Source organism: Sinocyclocheilus anshuiensis, unplaced genomic scaffold (genome assembly GCF_001515605.1).
Source record: "Sinocyclocheilus anshuiensis isolate Anshui unplaced genomic scaffold, SAMN03320099.WGS_v1.1 scaffold275, whole genome shotgun sequence".
NCBI lineage: Eukaryota > Metazoa > Chordata > Actinopteri > Cypriniformes > Cyprinidae > Sinocyclocheilus > Sinocyclocheilus anshuiensis.
This window is the reverse complement of record NW_015549569.1, coordinates 302,340-319,448: the sequence shown is the minus strand read 5'-3', so window position 1 is coordinate 319,448 and position 17,109 is coordinate 302,340. Positions and strand designations below refer to the sequence as shown.

Genomic DNA, 17,109 nt, shown 5'->3' with positions numbered 1-17,109 from the left:
TGTGTGAGAGAGATTTCCCTTATGCAGCAGTATTGACCAGAGAGCAGCAGATTTCTAGGTTAAAGTCTTTGTGTACGTGCATGTTTGTGTGTGTGTGTGTGTGTGTGTGAACATAAGAATTGCACATTTTTATTGCAGGTGCTTTGTTTGCACAATTTATGTACTTTTATATATATATTTTGTCATTAATTTAGGTGGTTTTCATTAAGATTTGATTTTGGATTAGAATGTGTTAAATTCCTTTTAGTCTACGCAGTGTAAGTTAGACTCAGTTGTGTGCCTGTATTAAACTCGTTTTTCACTGCACAAATGTTTAATATAGAATGTTATGAATGATACGTGCCAATAAATGTGAGCTTTAATTTACTGTAAGATGTATTTGAATATGTGCTAGATAATTTAATATTCATATGAGAAGGCAATATTACAGTTCAGTATAGTTTTTTGTGTTTATATATTTGTAAATATTTACCCTGAAATATACAAAAAAACATTCCTAGTTTGCCTACATACAGCCAATAAACTGCTGTAAAAGTGCTTTATGGTTACTTTAACGGTAAACTTTGAATGCAAAGTTGAGATATTGAACTATTCAGATAATATTGAACATTCAATGAGTTTATACAGAATGTAGAAATACAAACAGTGCATTTAATATTATTACAGTAATGCTTATAATACAAGAGCAGATGCTCTTTATACTGGAGTGTTATTTGAGTTGCATTGCCTGCTTTTCAAAGTTAAGTGTTTCTGTCCTCAACAATACAATTAGTTGCATGCAAAAATGACAGTATCGAACCTCAACAACAACAAAATTAAATATAACATTTAACAAATATTACACAATAAAAAAGTAAAACAATTCTAAACTATTGTACTACTTTCCTTATTTCTAACACAGTGGAATTGAGCTCCTCAATTGTATGCGTTATCACTTTGTGTCAGGTGTGACCTGGGCGAGATAATCACCGCTAGAGATGATGGTGAAGGACTGACAAGCTGAGTATCTCTCATGAACATCTTCAGAAGGCGATAGTCCGTTTTATAGCAGTAACGCAACGCTATAGTGTCCTCATACATAAGGAGGCATAGAGCTGACATTGTTTGGTTGTTTTTTTCCCCTCAGGTCTCACATGCAGTACTGTAAGTAATAGCAGGTGGTTCCTTCATTTGGAGGAAACTCATACTACCAATTCAGTGTAATAGTAGAGGTAAATGAACTGGAAGGAAGAGGAAGAACAGTTTGTAAGAGGTCTTGAGCTACAAAATGTCAATTTCAAATTTGCTGGGTTCTTGGGTGGTCTTGGAGACAATGTCAGCCTTTACTGGATATGAGGGCTCTATGGGGATTTCTCCATTTGACTTTTCATGGTTTTCGAAGCTAATGTTGTGATATGTAGCTTTGCTGTTGAGTTCCATTTCCTTGGCTTTCTTCTCTTGAATCTGTAGCAGAATGGCGTTGTTCACACCAGGACCTGAGCAACACAGACAGAGGAGTTTTGTTTAACCAAACCATGTTCTAATACACCAGATTTTATTTGGTTGCTTCAAGTGTTTGGAATGGAATACTAGTGCTTGCTACATAGTCTTTTATTGTTAACTAAATTTAACTTACTCTTTTATTGTAATTGAATATTATTGAAAATAATAATACTACTAATAATAACTATATATAATTGTATATAATTTATATTATATATAAATACAAATATTTTTTATATAAATGTAACATATTTTTCCTTAATATATGCATGTATGTGTGTATTTATATACAGTATACATAATAAATACACAGTACACACACATATAGTATGTAAACATAAACTTTTATTTTGAATGCGATTAATCACGATGAATCCTTTTGCAGCCCTTAAATTAATACACGTAATTAAAATAAAGCTAAAATAAAATATGAGATGAAAAAAACTTTGACATAAAATAAGCTGAAGTTAAGGTACTAAAATGAAAAAAAAAAAAAAAAACTAAAAATAACGTAACTAAATGGAAAAAAAAAATAAAAGCATATAAAATTACTAAATTATTTTAAACTACATTTAAAATGGAAATATAAAAAATAAAAGCTTTTAACATTTTAATAAATACCACCATATTATATAAATAATACTTAAATAACACTGTATAACAGATTATTTGGCAATGTGCTAATATTAAACAACTATTATACTGTCATACTTTATTTCTAAATAACACTTCAAACTGTGTAACTATTCAAATCGCCTCATTATGTTGCATTTATTTCATCAAGTGGTCTGTGGTAATGTAAAAAAAAAAATTTGTCATCCTTCATGGATCCAACTCTTGTTCTGACATGTTTGATTCCTCCTTCTCCCTTATCTGTTCTTACTGGATAATACAATACACATTTTTGGTCATTAGTTTAATTGTGTGTGTGTGGTTTTTGTGTAAAAACTTTTAGTAATCAATTTTGTATTTGCATTTTGGGATACTTAAAACCAGTACAATTACAATACTTAGAATTTTAACTAGTCTTTTTGAACTTAAACTCTTTGGGATTGAGCACCATTTGCATAAAGACTGCACATTTAAGCAACTATACATACCTAAGAAACTGAGCAGCACGGGCAGAAATATGAGGCCGTGGGCCATGCCGAGCAGAGTGATGACCAGATTGAGTCTGAAGAAGAAGATCTGGATGAGCTGTGCTTTAGCTAATGCCAACACCACTATTCCAGGTAGATTGGTCATCGCAACTCCAGCAAACACCTGGAAAAGAGAACATACGCACGCATGCAACAACACAACAACTGGACATATGAACTAATGCATAACTGAGGAAGTCATGGTACTCACCGCACTGCCCATGTTAGCTGTGGCTTCCTTTGCCCTCTCCACCTTCGTGGGGCGAATACTGAGAGCAAATGAGCGTGTTAAATGAGACACAAACTCCACTGATATACCAACGGCCTGAAAAACAAACCCACAGTAAGATGAGAATGTTATCCTGACTACCGTCACTGGTTTTATGAAGTGCAAACATGCAGACCATACAGTGCTTCTCTGAACCACTCACTGTCACAAGGTTGATAAGCGACACAGCGTTGAAGTCAATGCCCCACAACGTCATGACTCCAACCGTATCCACAGTGATCATCACTATGGTGAGCAGGTTCAGAAAGCCTGATCTCAAGTCCATGCCGAGCAGGATACAGCACACAACGAACGTGGGGAGCAAACACACGGCAATGTTGAACAAACCCTCGTTCACGATGGTCAGATAATGTTCGTAATACACATACGTCACACTGCGAAATAAAAGATCAGAGAGTCAGTGCTGAGAGAAAAGTGCACCTCTCTTAAAGTACACTTAAGTGGTCTTTTATATTTTCTGCAAGTAGAGTTTATTAAAAATAGACTTTTAAGATTTTAAGTCCACAACAAAGTGCACATTCAGTTCAATTAAGCACACTTTTTTTCCACTGGTGCCAACAGGTGCTAAAATAGGCTAACTTCCGCCAACATAACCAACATGACCACCTGCTTGCAAAGGGAGCGTGCTGGAGACTATTTTCAGGCGCTGCGTAATATCATTGCGCCTGCTGCACCCATGGTACGGCAGCAAAGTTCCTTGATTATTACGCCGGAATGAGAGTATAGTTCCTAGCCATATCGGCCTAGAAAATCGCAAGTTTTCATTTCCGCCGGTCTTAGTACACGATGTAACTACAGAAGAGTCCAGTTTTAAATAGGAAAAATATAGAAACTCTTTGGTCATTTTTGAGCGAGATGCTACCGGTCTAATCAGATTCAATGATCTATGCTAAGCTACAGCTAAAAGTACTACCGCCAGACCCGGAGATCGGCTGAATGGATTCGAAAACGGTACAACTCAACTGTTTAACTCTCGGGGAGTTGGAAAATGAACCTATTTTCAAAAATAGCGGAGTGTTCCTTTAAGTTCTAAAATACAATGTAATTGTAGATATACACTACCATTCATCTAAAAGTTTGGGGTTGGTAAGATTTTTAAAAGATTTTTTAGTATACTGTATTACAGTAAAATATAGTGAATAAAACAGTAAAAATTGCAATATAGCAAAATGTTATTAAAATTGAAAATAACTGTTTTTTTTTAAATATATTTTAAAATGTAATTTATTCCTGTAATGCAAAGCTGAATTTTCAGCATCATTACTCCAGTCTTCAGTGTCACGTGATCCTTCAGAAATCATTCTAATATGCTGATTTTATGCTCAAGAAACATTTCTTATTATTATCATTGTTGAAAACAACTGCTTAATTTTTTTAGTACAAATCACAAGGATAACCTTATTTAGTATTCTTTGATGAAAAAGAAGTTCAAAATAACAGCAGTTATTTGAAATAGATTTTTTTTGTCCCTTTTGAGTTATTTAATGCTTTCTTGTTCCTTGCTGAATAAAAATATTCTCATTTCTAAAAAAAAATTACTGACCCCAAACTCTGAACTCAAGTACAGTAGAACGGTAGCTAAGAAATGTGAATTAAGAGTGTGATTAAGAGTAACCAATGTGATTAAAGTTGACCCTAGAAAGTATGTCAAAAGATAAGCAACAAAAATGAAGAAAAATAAGAGTGAAGAAATAAACTTAACATACCTGATACTCCAGAACAAAAATGAAGATGTTATCAGCTCCCACAGCAAGCACAAGGAAAGGTACGACCTGCAGAATGACCAGTGAGGATGGAACCCCAATACAGGCATAGAAACCCATTGAGGCCATGACAGAGCAGCCCACGACCAGAATACCACCCAGACCAACCAAGAACTTTGAATCTACCTAAGAGATCAATAATATGACCATGTCAAACTAGGCCAGTTTATCTGAAATTCTTTTGGAACATGGACATGTCCTGAAGTCTGACATGCTAGTGTATGTATACTCCATCTAAAACTCTTTTATAATAATAATAATAATAATAAATTTTACTTATCAGCGCCTTTAACAGCACCTTTCACAGACACTTTTATAAAGCTTTTATAATTATTATTAATGATGCTTTTATGACCTCATATCATAAATATTCCACATCTGTAAATATTCTATTTTGGCAATATTGGCAATATTTAAAAGGACCATTTTAAAAACATTAAAGAAGATAAAAAAGTCTTTAAAACTGTTATAAATGGTCACTATTTATATGACATCATAAGTATATTCATATCCATGTTAAAAAAGTCTATTATATATATTAAAAATATTGTTATCAAAATACATTTCTATAGCTAATGAATCTATATCTATTTTTTTAAACTGTTAGTAGGCCTAGACTATTTTAATCCAGAATGTATTGATTAAAATGCTCATAACACACTTAAATCATGCTGGAGTTTCCATTAGGCCTTTATTTTGAGAAAAGTAATGCTTCCTCCTTTATTCCCGTTATCAGAAATTAGGAAATTCCCAGTAAGCCATTAACCACTCACATTAATGCACTCACCAGAATACGCTTGCAGGATGAATATTCCCCAAGAGCCACGGCTTATGTAGAGGAAGATGACCGCATAGCTTATCATGAATATGGGGATATCCTCTGCAGTTGTTCTGTTAATCTCATCCTCCAGGGACCTCTACAGAGCACCCAGACAGTTCGATTATGAAACTGCTAAACACTGACATCTCTGATCATTACAGCATATGGTTAGCAGCGTCTCACCTCAGCCATGTAGGCAAATGTGAAGTTTGTGTTTGGGTTTTCCTGATACTCCTGCACAATTTTAAGGAACTTTCTTTCCCACTCTTCAACCACATTAAATTTAACATCAGTTCGTGTGTAATTGTTCAGGGAGAAGGTAAGGATCAGGGCCTCAGCAGTGGTGTATTCCTCATCTGAAAATATAATAGAAAATGAAAGTCAGCCCAGTGAATCTTTAAGATAATGGTGAGATGTTAGCCACCAGATTTGTGTCTTACTCTCATATCCTCCTACAGCCAGGAAGGGGAAAACAGGGCCGCCATAGTCTGCCATACAACTCATGCCAAGAGCTGGGATGTCTTTAAATGATAATGGAGAGCTGTGGGCAAGCAGAATGTAATTATGTTATGAATAACATGAGCAACGTTTCCACAAATAAAAACACTTCAAAATGAAGCCACACTCAGTAGGTGGCATTTTGTTCCAGCACGAATCAGTGTTTTAGAATCATCTAAATGGTTGAGTGAATGTTTCAATGACTCTCTCATTAATGCAGTAACTGAATTATCATAGCATAATTTGTGGTTAGCATGGTTTAGCTATATTAACCATGGCTTTTGGTTTTATTTGTAGTAAAACCATGGTTCATTTTCGTAAGGTATACTATCTTAACATTTCTTTTATATTATAGTAATAGTATGCTATTATGCTAAATAGGAGCTAGTCACTGGCTATATCTGAATAGGCATAGCACGTCCAGATTATATTCATACTACACACATTCATTCTACACAGAGCCCCCCCCCCCCATCTATTGGTGAGCAAATGATTTAATGACTCACTCATAAGGAGTCCCTTGACGACGCCACCTACTGGCTTAACAATGTAACCTACAACCTGTGTGCTACTGTGCTTGAAAAATCCCAGCGGGCAAACTCGGACAGGCTGATCAAGTGATAGCAAAAAAAAAACAGTCCCAGTGCTTGGAACTTGTTCAATGGAACCTCAAAAAGCTGGAAATATCTCTGTGCAGTCTAGGTAATGTGACAACTACAGATATCTGACTTACTTTACGCAGTAGATGAAGTGGTCCCTCCAGTCCACCTCCTTAGTCACGCCGAGCTCTGTCATGTTTGCTTTGGCGTTCAGGTTGTCGGTGCTATTTTGGAAGTACTGTGTTGACAGCACAGTAGGTTAACGAGGGGTTGCCTGGATTTAGTGGCGTGTAGCAAACATCTTTAAGACGTGCAGTGCGGTTTAGTTCATCTGACCAGAATTCAATTGCCTGGATTTTCTGCTGAAGCTCCAACAGCTCTATGATCAAATCTGTGAGAAAGAAACGTACACAGTATATTTGAATATGGCTGAAGAACAGAAAATTCTCAAAATGGAAGCATTTCTACATAAAAAAAAAAACTGATTAGCACTGCATGAATAGCCTATGAGAAAAACATAAACAAAACATAAAATGTTATTATATTGCAACCGCACGGCATATTCTTTATTTAAGATACACATCCAAACTTCACCATGGTTCTCTTGGCAGCAGTTCGCATTGTGGGTCAGTTATATACAAGACTAGTATACTAAAGCTATACAGTATACTACTAATGGCTGCTTTGAAACACTGCTTAAAGAAGCTTCGAAACGTTCAAATCTTTTGTTTCGAATCAGTGTTTAAGAGGTCGAATCAAACTGGCCAAGTCACGTGATTTTGATTGTTGGCTACTAGGTTGATATTGTGAACACATGAAACAGTGTCTAAATATGATTTGAACCGAGCTCGAATAGTTTTAGACTTTAGACTTTTAATGACAAAAACATTCATATAATACAAAAAGGAGAGTAATATTTTAGACCTCTCAAAAAACACAAACAAAACAAGAAAATGAAAGAACATACCAAGTTCCTGCTTTAACTTGGTATGGTATCGGTGTTTTTCGATATTCTGTTTTTCTCAGGTGAACATACTGAAGAAAAGATCTGTTACTACTTCTGTTACACTGTGAGAATAAATCTAAATAGTATACTTTAGACACTTTTCATGATCAATTTATTTTGAGTTAATGTCACCTTTAGAAATGATGCCACTGAAGTTCTGCTCGCCAAAGAATAAGGAGTCATAGCAGTGGCTGGGCTGGGCCGGTGTGGAGCGGTCAGGATCAGTTGATTGGTGCGGTAAAATGGATCAAAATGTGCATCATGGAAGGCCTTCTCTCGCATGGCATGACTTTCGGGCGCTGACCAAAGCTGGACAGGATCTGTGGTGAGTTCTATGTCTTTTATTCCCACTGCAAATGCCAACACAACCACAAGGCAGACTGGGAGTACTATCAGAGGATATCGTGCCATTATGGTTCCCCAGGCCAGGAAAAGAGACCCCAGGAACTCCTGAGTGGCAAGACTGGCTTTATCAGAGCACGTGACATCTTTAGAACTGATTTTATGTTCAATCTCATTTTCATTTTGGTCCTTATTGCTTATGCTCTTCTGAGTGCCCTTTGACTTTCGGATGTGGACAGTGCACTCTAAAATGACGTAACACATTATAAGGAAAAAAATGCAGGAGAAGATTATGATGCTGATGACAAGGACACCATCTAGTCGACCAATCATGAATGGTTTTGGTAAAGGCGGTGGCTGTGGTACAGCTGGACAGGATTGTTCGCAGTCCTGACTCCTGACAGAAACAGGCCTCATCACCTGCAAACAGAACCGCTCCAGGTGGGAGTCCAGCGGTCTGGCCGTCTGACAAGAGCTTGAAGTTAATATCCAGAGGAGCCAGTCCATTGCTCGAGTCACCCTGGAAATCTAACCAGCGTTGCGGTGTACACAGCGTTGAACCATAGCGGCCGCACATTGTGGCGATGGCGTAGCCTCCGGTGGCTGGGATTCGTATGTTTTTGCAGGACCTAAACGATGCATCCGAGAAGTTCATGGATATGTAAGCCTCGTAACCCACCACAGCTTCCTTGACAATGCCAGTGGGTTGCGTGATGTTTGCGGTTTTCGTAATCTTTAAAATCTGACTTTGGTTGGGACTGCAGGTGGTGGCGCAGTGGATGTGCGCGAAGTTGTCGGCGCAGGATGGGCAGCGGATCAGCACTGCTTTGGACAGCGTCAGGCTACTCTGTAGAGCTGTGAGCTGTCTAATGGAGCAGCAGGCCAATGTTTCACCCTCACCATGGGCCAACATTGGGCACACGGATTTCAAAAGTTCATAGTGGTCTCCTGTCACATTCACGACTTTTCTGTAGTCCTTACAGGGAACCCTAGGGGGGATAAGAGCCCCCTCCACTGCAGGGTTTAGGCCACAGTCCTCATAGAATGAGCAGTAGCCTGGTTCATACTGAGCACTTGCGAGAACCTTCAATAAACAGAAATATGACATACATAAAGATATTTAGGTAATCCTAACAGTATCTTCTAAATCTGTAGTAATGAATCTTTAGCAAGTTTCAGAACTCAATAATAATCTTTCTTCTGAGTTCAGATTTTGACCATTTCTCTGCATTTGTATATTATTTTTTTCCTTGAAAAATGGAAGTGAAATGTTTTCTTTATAATTTGCAACAATAATTGATCAGATTGATAATATACAATGCAATAACTAATATTAGTCAAATAACTTATTTTGTTACATTTACTATTCATAATAATTTATCCTTAATATAAAAATGAAATGAAATGTAATGAAATTATTAAACAATGTCATTTCTTTTTACAGTGGCCCCATACTTTTTAACCAAATAATTTACATTGTTTAAAGATGTTATTAATTTTTTTATTACTTTTCCAAGCTTGGGATATTGTAATATACTCTTCCATGACTGTGGAGGCATTAGAAAAGCTTAATATGCTTAAAAGCTTAATATGATCATAGCTTTTGCCTAAACATGATATTTTCTAAGATGCATGATTCTTTTTTATTTAATGGCATTTGTCTTTATCTGTCTGACTCACTTCTTCTGTCTGACATTCCACAGTAAGGAAACAGTGTGGATGTGATCATATATGGTGATATTTGTTTCAGATTCACAAAAATTAGATAAATCTGAGGTGATTCACAAAAATGCTGAACTAATACACAAATAAATAAAATGAGAATTCTATTTTGTGCCACAATTAAGTGTTTAATAAAGCTAGAGATTGTGAAGTCTAGATGTATATCAATGGAAAACTGATTTTAAATCAAAGACCATAGACATAAATGTTTAAACCTGAAATCTTAATGGCGAAAATCCATACATATTTCAATGTATCATTATTGAAAAAGAAAAGAAAAAAAAAACTAAATGAAATAATTACATTCATTTGTGGATGAATTTTCTGTTTGTGAAAAAGAAACAAATATCACTCCAACTCATGTTATTGATCCATATCCCACAAATAAAGCATAGAATATAACTACACAGTCACAGCCCAAACCCTTCAATTTCAACATATAAAAGAGTTTCACATATGTTGTAATGTGATGATTCTGTCACTCAGAAAAATTACCTATAGAAAATATGTGAAGACCTACCATGCAAGCAGCAAGTGTAAACAATAAAATGGACCAAGTCCAGCTCTTTCTTTGGAAATGCATTTCTCTTGTTGTCTTGCACTTCTGTGCGTATGGAGTGTTAGTTCCAGTGGAGAGATGGAGGCAGGAGGATGTAAGGAGTTTCAGGACCTCTGCCTGTGCTGGTACTGAAGAGAAAGACAGGAGGAAATGAAAGGCTTGCTTACTCTCATTGGATAAACATAAGTGATACTGATGATGATTAGAGTCTTATCTGGCCTGATGTTTCCACCGTCAACCAGAATGGATAAAAGCCAGTCCAGCTCACTGATCATTAACTAGATGGGCAGACTAAACCAAAGGTGTGTCACCGATGCAAAGGAACGACACACACCTACCAAAACCTGATAACCCCCCGATGACTCTCATTAAGAAAATAAGCATTAAACTATGGTCTGCACAAATGCAAAACAACTTCAGATTTTTTTTCAGTGGTGCGGTTCATATCCGTACACAATATATAACATTATACAGTCAATATTTTTATAATTAATAGTTTATATGGTCTGTATTGTATTTTTGCTTGTTCTTGCTTTGTAAAAAAAACAATCCTCAAAAGTGCTGTTTTTCTTTTCTTGCAGTGCAGTCACCTAACCATTTACTGATAGAGAGCCTGTTGAAGTGCATTCAGTCAAGACCGCTGGAGAAGCTTTCATTTGCACTGAAAAACAATTCAGAGCGGTAAGATTTATGACACAAGACTGAAGAAGCATGTAGGTCTTGTTTGGCCATACATTTTTAATGTTTTTGAAAGAAGTCTGACTGTAATGCTCACCAAGGCTGCATTTGTTTGGTCAAAAATGCAGTAAAAACAGTAATATTTTGAAAAAGTATTACAATTTAACATAATTGTGTTCTATTTGAATATTTTTTTAAATATAATTAATTCCTGTGATGCAAAGCTGAATTTTTTTAGCATCATTACTCCAGTCTTCAGTGTCACATGATCCTTCAGAATTCCTTCTAATATGCTGATTTGCCATTGAAGAAACATTTCTTCTTATTATGAACAATTTAAACAGTTGTGCTACTTAATGTTTTTTGTGGAAACCATTATGCTTTTTTTTATGGATGCTTTGATGAATTTAAAGTTCAAAAGAACAGCATTTATTTGAAATCTTTTTTTAACATTATATATATATCTTTACTTTTGGCCAATTTAATGCATCCCTGCTGAACAAAATGTTTTTTTTTTTTTTTAATAATCATCATACTCACCCTAAACTTTTGAATGGTGGTTTATGTGACATTATATGCCTTTGTTGCTGTAACAGGACTATTGATCACAAGAAATGTTATTGAATCAAATTAATCATATATATTTCATGTCTATTGATGTGATCATCTGTGGCATTTCTTCAGGCTTAAAACTAATCTACAAGTAAGCTATTATAATTATCGAAACAATAGGCCAGTTATTTATTTGGTAAGTAGCTTTGAAATAATCGCTTTTGTTATAGCATTCCTCATGGTAAGTGGGCTACAAATAAAAGTGTTTGCTAAAGGAATAGAAGTAAATTATTAAAGGACAATATACAGTAAAGCATTATTACAGAACAAACCCAAAATATTTCACAAACCAACAAATGACAACAACAAAGAGAGAACACAGAAATAGTACAATAAATAGTAATTGTACTGCAGGTGTTTGTATAAGAAATCTGCAAAAATTTGTGTTGTTTATTCTAATCTATCTTTTTTTTTTTTTTTTTTAGATTTCCTGTAAAGTGAAAATATTTATTTTTTCTGTGCAAAAACATAAACGGGGGTTATATCCTCTTTCCTTGAACCAACACCAGATAGGACAAAGTTTTACATAATTGTCCTTCAGGATTGTGTTAAAGCAATCAGATAAGGTTCCGATCGTTGATAAGATTAAACATGCAACTTCATAAACTTATACTTAATGTGCCAAAATTAAGCTTGTGGACGCATTGAAACAATTTTCAGATTAGTTTAACACAAACAGTACAACTGTTTTATTCATATAGTTTGATGCCGATGTCTGTATATATGATGTTTGAATATAATTTGAGCAATTTTTGGATTCTGCATATTATATTAATAGAGTAATATTAAAGGGGATAGTTCACCCAAAAATGAAAATTCTGTCATTAATTACTCACCTTCATGTCGTTCCAAACCTGGAAGACATTCGTTCATCTTCGGAACACAAAATAAGATATTTTTTGATGAAATCCGAGATACGAGAATACGTTTTGTGCGCAAAGAAAACAAAAATAACGACTTTATTCAACAATTTCTTCTCTTCCACATCAGTCTTCGATGTGTGTTCACAACAGTACCACAATGCGTGTGCTTTCTCTGCTTACAAACAAAGAGCAGCACATGCGTGCTCTACATCAGAACGCCGACTCCTGCGTCAGCAGCACCACATGTATGCGTCATGGTACTCTAATGAACGCGCATTGAAGACTGATACGGAAGAGAAAAAAATGGTTGAATAAAGTTGTTATTTTTGTTTTCTTTGTGCACAAAAAGTATTCTCGTAGCTTCATAAAATTAAGGTTGAACCACTGATTTCACATGGACTGTTTTAAAGATGTCCTTACTACCTTTCTGGGCCTTGAACGTAGTAGTACCCTTGCTGTCTGTGCACGATCAGAAAGCTCTCGGATTTCATCAAAAATATCTTAATTTGTGTTCCGAAGATGAACGGAGGTCTTACGGGTTTGGAACGACATGAGGGTGAGTAATTAATGACAGAATTTTCATTTTGGGGGGAACTATGCCTTTAAAGTTAAAATACTGATAACAGCAGTTTAGAAATAACTGAATTGAATTTGTTTTAGTTAGTTCATAATATTCATAGTCCAAATAGTTTTGTTGTTTTTACCATCAATACACACAGTGTTGGGGAGGTTACTTTAGAAATGTAATAGGTTACAGATTACAAGTTACCCCATTTAAAATGTAATAAGTAGTGTAACTATTTCAATGATTTTATTAATGTAACTGATTACTTTTGATTACTTTTCTACATTTCTAACGAATGTTTTCAACTCTTAATGCTTTTGAAACATTTAAAGCAGGCAGGGTTAACCTTACAGTAGCCTAGTACTCAACACTGATTACTGTCAGACTTTCAAAATCCTTCATCACTTGAATTAAGATTATAATAATTTCATTTTAAAGCACAGCCACCACAAAATCAGACTTTAGCACCTCTTTTTACTTTAAGATCATTCTGAGGTAAATACAGATTTAAAATCATAAGATATAATTTAGCTATGATATTGTTTTTGAAATCAAATCTTTGCATAGCTATGACAGGAAACACGGACATCTAACGTCTTGGGGGGAAAAACCGTTCATCTTAAAAAATAAAGCACAAATAAACCCAACTAGGAAATAAAACAGTTATCGAATGAGCATGTGTCCTATTCTGTGTCCTAAACTCCTGAAACATTGGTGTCTCATTTTTTAGAGCAGTCAATGCAATTTTGGAAAGACATCAATCATGTCTTTATGTGTGTGAAAATATTCAGATGTAACCCCCTTTGTAATCGCTAACATTTTCATAAGTATTTTTTTTCTCATTAAATGTAACAGATTACAGTTACATGTATTTTGTAATTAAATTACGTAATTCCGCTACTTGTAACTAGTTACTCCCCAACACTGAATACACATTACAAAAGAAGTTTTACACTGCACTTCACGAGTACAGTATGTTTTTGGGAAATTTTTGGATGCTGCACACTGTATTAGAATAATATTCAAGTTATAATAATGATAATGACAATTTAGAGCTCATGCAGGTTGGATAATTCAAACAGATTAGTTTTAGTTAGTTTTACCATGAGTACACATCATTAAAAAAAATTAACTGCACTTTATAATAGTATGTATATTATTAATTTACTTATATAGACTAAAAGAGAAAGAGCTCTGGAGGAATTCATAAATATTTTAAATTTACCTTGTGATTACTGTGAAGAGAGAAGACCATTGCTACTTTTGAATGCCTAATGTATGTTTAGAGAAAAGGCTAGATTGAAATTGCATTATGAATCCATTATAATCCTGCACCACACCTCAGCATTTTGCACAGATGTTAGTCATTCTGCAAACTTGCATGCATGGCATATGTGTGTGAGAGTAAAGCAAAGTATAACATAACAGAAACAACAAAAGAAATGTATAGTGTGGCATCATACCATCTTTATTGCTTACATAGTTTAGACAATCTGAACATAAAATAGTTATATTACTGTTTTTTTTTATAATGTATTCATTGCATGTTATAATTAATAACAGGTTTGCTAAGCTAATTAGCACAATGGAACAAAGCTTAAGAAACAGAGTGATATAACTGATGAGACCTTTTATCTAGTTTTACCTTTGCAACAGTAATACAAATAAAAACTTTGAGATTTTTTTTGTGCATCTTTGGCAGCTGACACCTTTTAAATAACTTAAATAGTTCAGTAGATATGCTATCATGCTTGTCTTTTGGCACTTAATAACTTACTTAAGGCCTAGACATTCTGCAATGTTTAAACATCCACAGTTTTCTATGCACACAGTGTATAATGAGGACAAATGGTTCATGTGACCTATAAAGAAGTGATTATGACAATATTTGGTTTGTGAATATAATTTTTTAAGCAGTTTTAAGTGAAATTTGGAATGTGGCAGGAAAGGACGTACAATTGTGCATAATCAAAACAAATTAATAATAAGAGATGATTGAGGTATTGTTGAATCTGACATAGGATATAGGAAGGATAGGATATGTCCGGATGTAGGACATAGGAAGAGTGAAGAGTTTGGAGATAAATGTGTATTATCAGACATGAGAGAATATAGTGAATGCGAATGGAGATTGGATCCATGAAAAGTATGCACACCTAAATTGTATTTAATATAATAGTGCTCAACAAAAATAACAATCAAAAATCACAAAAGTGTCAGCACACTTTTGCTCCCAAAAACACTTCCTAAGATTTGAACTAGAAAATAGCCAGACTTGTGGCTTTCACTCCATTGTGTTTATAGGCTGATTAGTCATAACCACATAGATTTTTTTTTAATGTAAAGATATTTTAAGTATTTAAAAAGCATGCCAATGTTTTTGAGCTTCTGTGCCTCTGTGATTTGTAGTAGTTTGTGTAATTCTGCACGAGTCTCAATGTGCTGAATTATCCTGTAATTGACGATTATTTTTAGTAATTAAATCTGCATAATATAAAAAAACTATATGAATGAGAATGACGGAATGAATATGAATTCGATTAATGAGAATAACAGAATGAAATAGAAAGACTTGTTTTGTTTTTAATGGAAAGATGAATTTCTTAAACTTATCATTTTTAAGTCTTCTTTTTTTTTTTGTAAGTATTTTAATTGTGATGCTATAAAAACAAATTTTCCCTCATATTTAAAAAAATAGAACATTTAACCTTTTATTTATCAATTTATCTTATGAAAAATCTGAAACTTACTAAAAATTTACTGTTGCATTCTGTCTTCATATATATATATATATATATATATATATATATATATAAAATAAAAAAATATATATATATGTGTGTGTGTGTGTGTGTGTGTATGTACAGTATATACATACTGTATATGTACCTTGGTATGTATATATGCGTGTGTGTGTGTGTGTACATACACACACATACACACAAACAGCTGTGATTTTTTTCAATACAGTGCAGGTCAACAGGGTCAAAAGTGAGTATGTTAAGCTAATGATCACCAATTTCTCTTATTTTTCAACCCCTCTCCACTAAAGTCCTGTCATATACAGACATTTTCCACCATGCAATGCAATTCCTGATGAATAAAGAACAAGTCTCCACATTTATATCTCACTGGGAAAATTTCCCTCATTTCTTATTGTTTCCCTTGTTCCTTATTTCTGGGAAATGTCACATTACTTCAGTAAAATGGACTGTGAACGCAGGTTTATCTTTGCTTTAGAACATAGTGCGCACATGTCCAGTCTTTCAGGATGAAAATACTTCCGTCAGAAAAAAAAGGCAAGATGTTTTGTGTGGGAAGAGCATTTCAATGGCATCCAGCTGAGATGATTGCGAGGCTCTAAAACTCGGAATACAGACTTTACCATACAATTCCATAAAGCAATATTCACACATTGTCTGGATGTTTTCTGTAAAACATTCTTAAAATGTAATGGTCCCCAGGTAATTCTGTACCCCGAAAATACCAGACATGTAAATAGTTGTTCTCGTGTGAACAACCACTAACAAAAAAGCCCAAAACTAAAGCAGCTGGTGGTGATCTCCCATGACGCTGTGGTCTGGCAGGGTTCCTCAGAAATGTGTCTTTGAGGCTAATCAAGCTCAGGTTTTCAGCTTACCATCTGGATACCGTCTGGAAACCAGAAAAATGTAAAATAAATGAACAAAAACAATTTTTAACGTTTGGGCTCCTAAACATTAGATCACTCTCACCCAAAGCAGTTATTGTAAATGAAATGATCACAGATAATTGTTTTGATGTACTCTGCTTGACTGAAACCTGGCTAAAACCTAATGATTATATTGGTCTAAATGAGTCTACTCCACCAAGCTACTGTTATAAGCATGAGCCCCGTCAGACTGGTCGTGGAGGCGGTGTTGCAACAATATATAGTGATATTCTCAATGTTACTCAGAAGACAGGATACAGGTTTAACTCATTCGAAATACTAATGCTTAATGTTACACTGTCAGATATGCAAAAGAAATCTATCGTATCTCTTGCTCTGGCTACTGTGTATAGACCACCAGGGCCGTATACAGACTTCCTAAAAGAATTTGCAGATTTCCTCTCAGACCTATTTTCCTCATTAGACCTCAGCACTAATTGTTGGAGATTTTAACATTCACGTTGATAATACAAATGATGCA

At 34.8% G+C, this 17,109-nt stretch overlaps 1 pseudogene; it reads right to left on the bottom strand.

The window, feature by feature from the left end:
* Positions 1 to 948: 948 nt before the first annotated feature.
* Positions 949 to 10,494, bottom strand: LOC107657320 (Niemann-Pick C1-like protein 1; annotated as a pseudogene).
* Between the last annotated feature and the right edge of the window lie 6,615 nt (positions 10,495 to 17,109).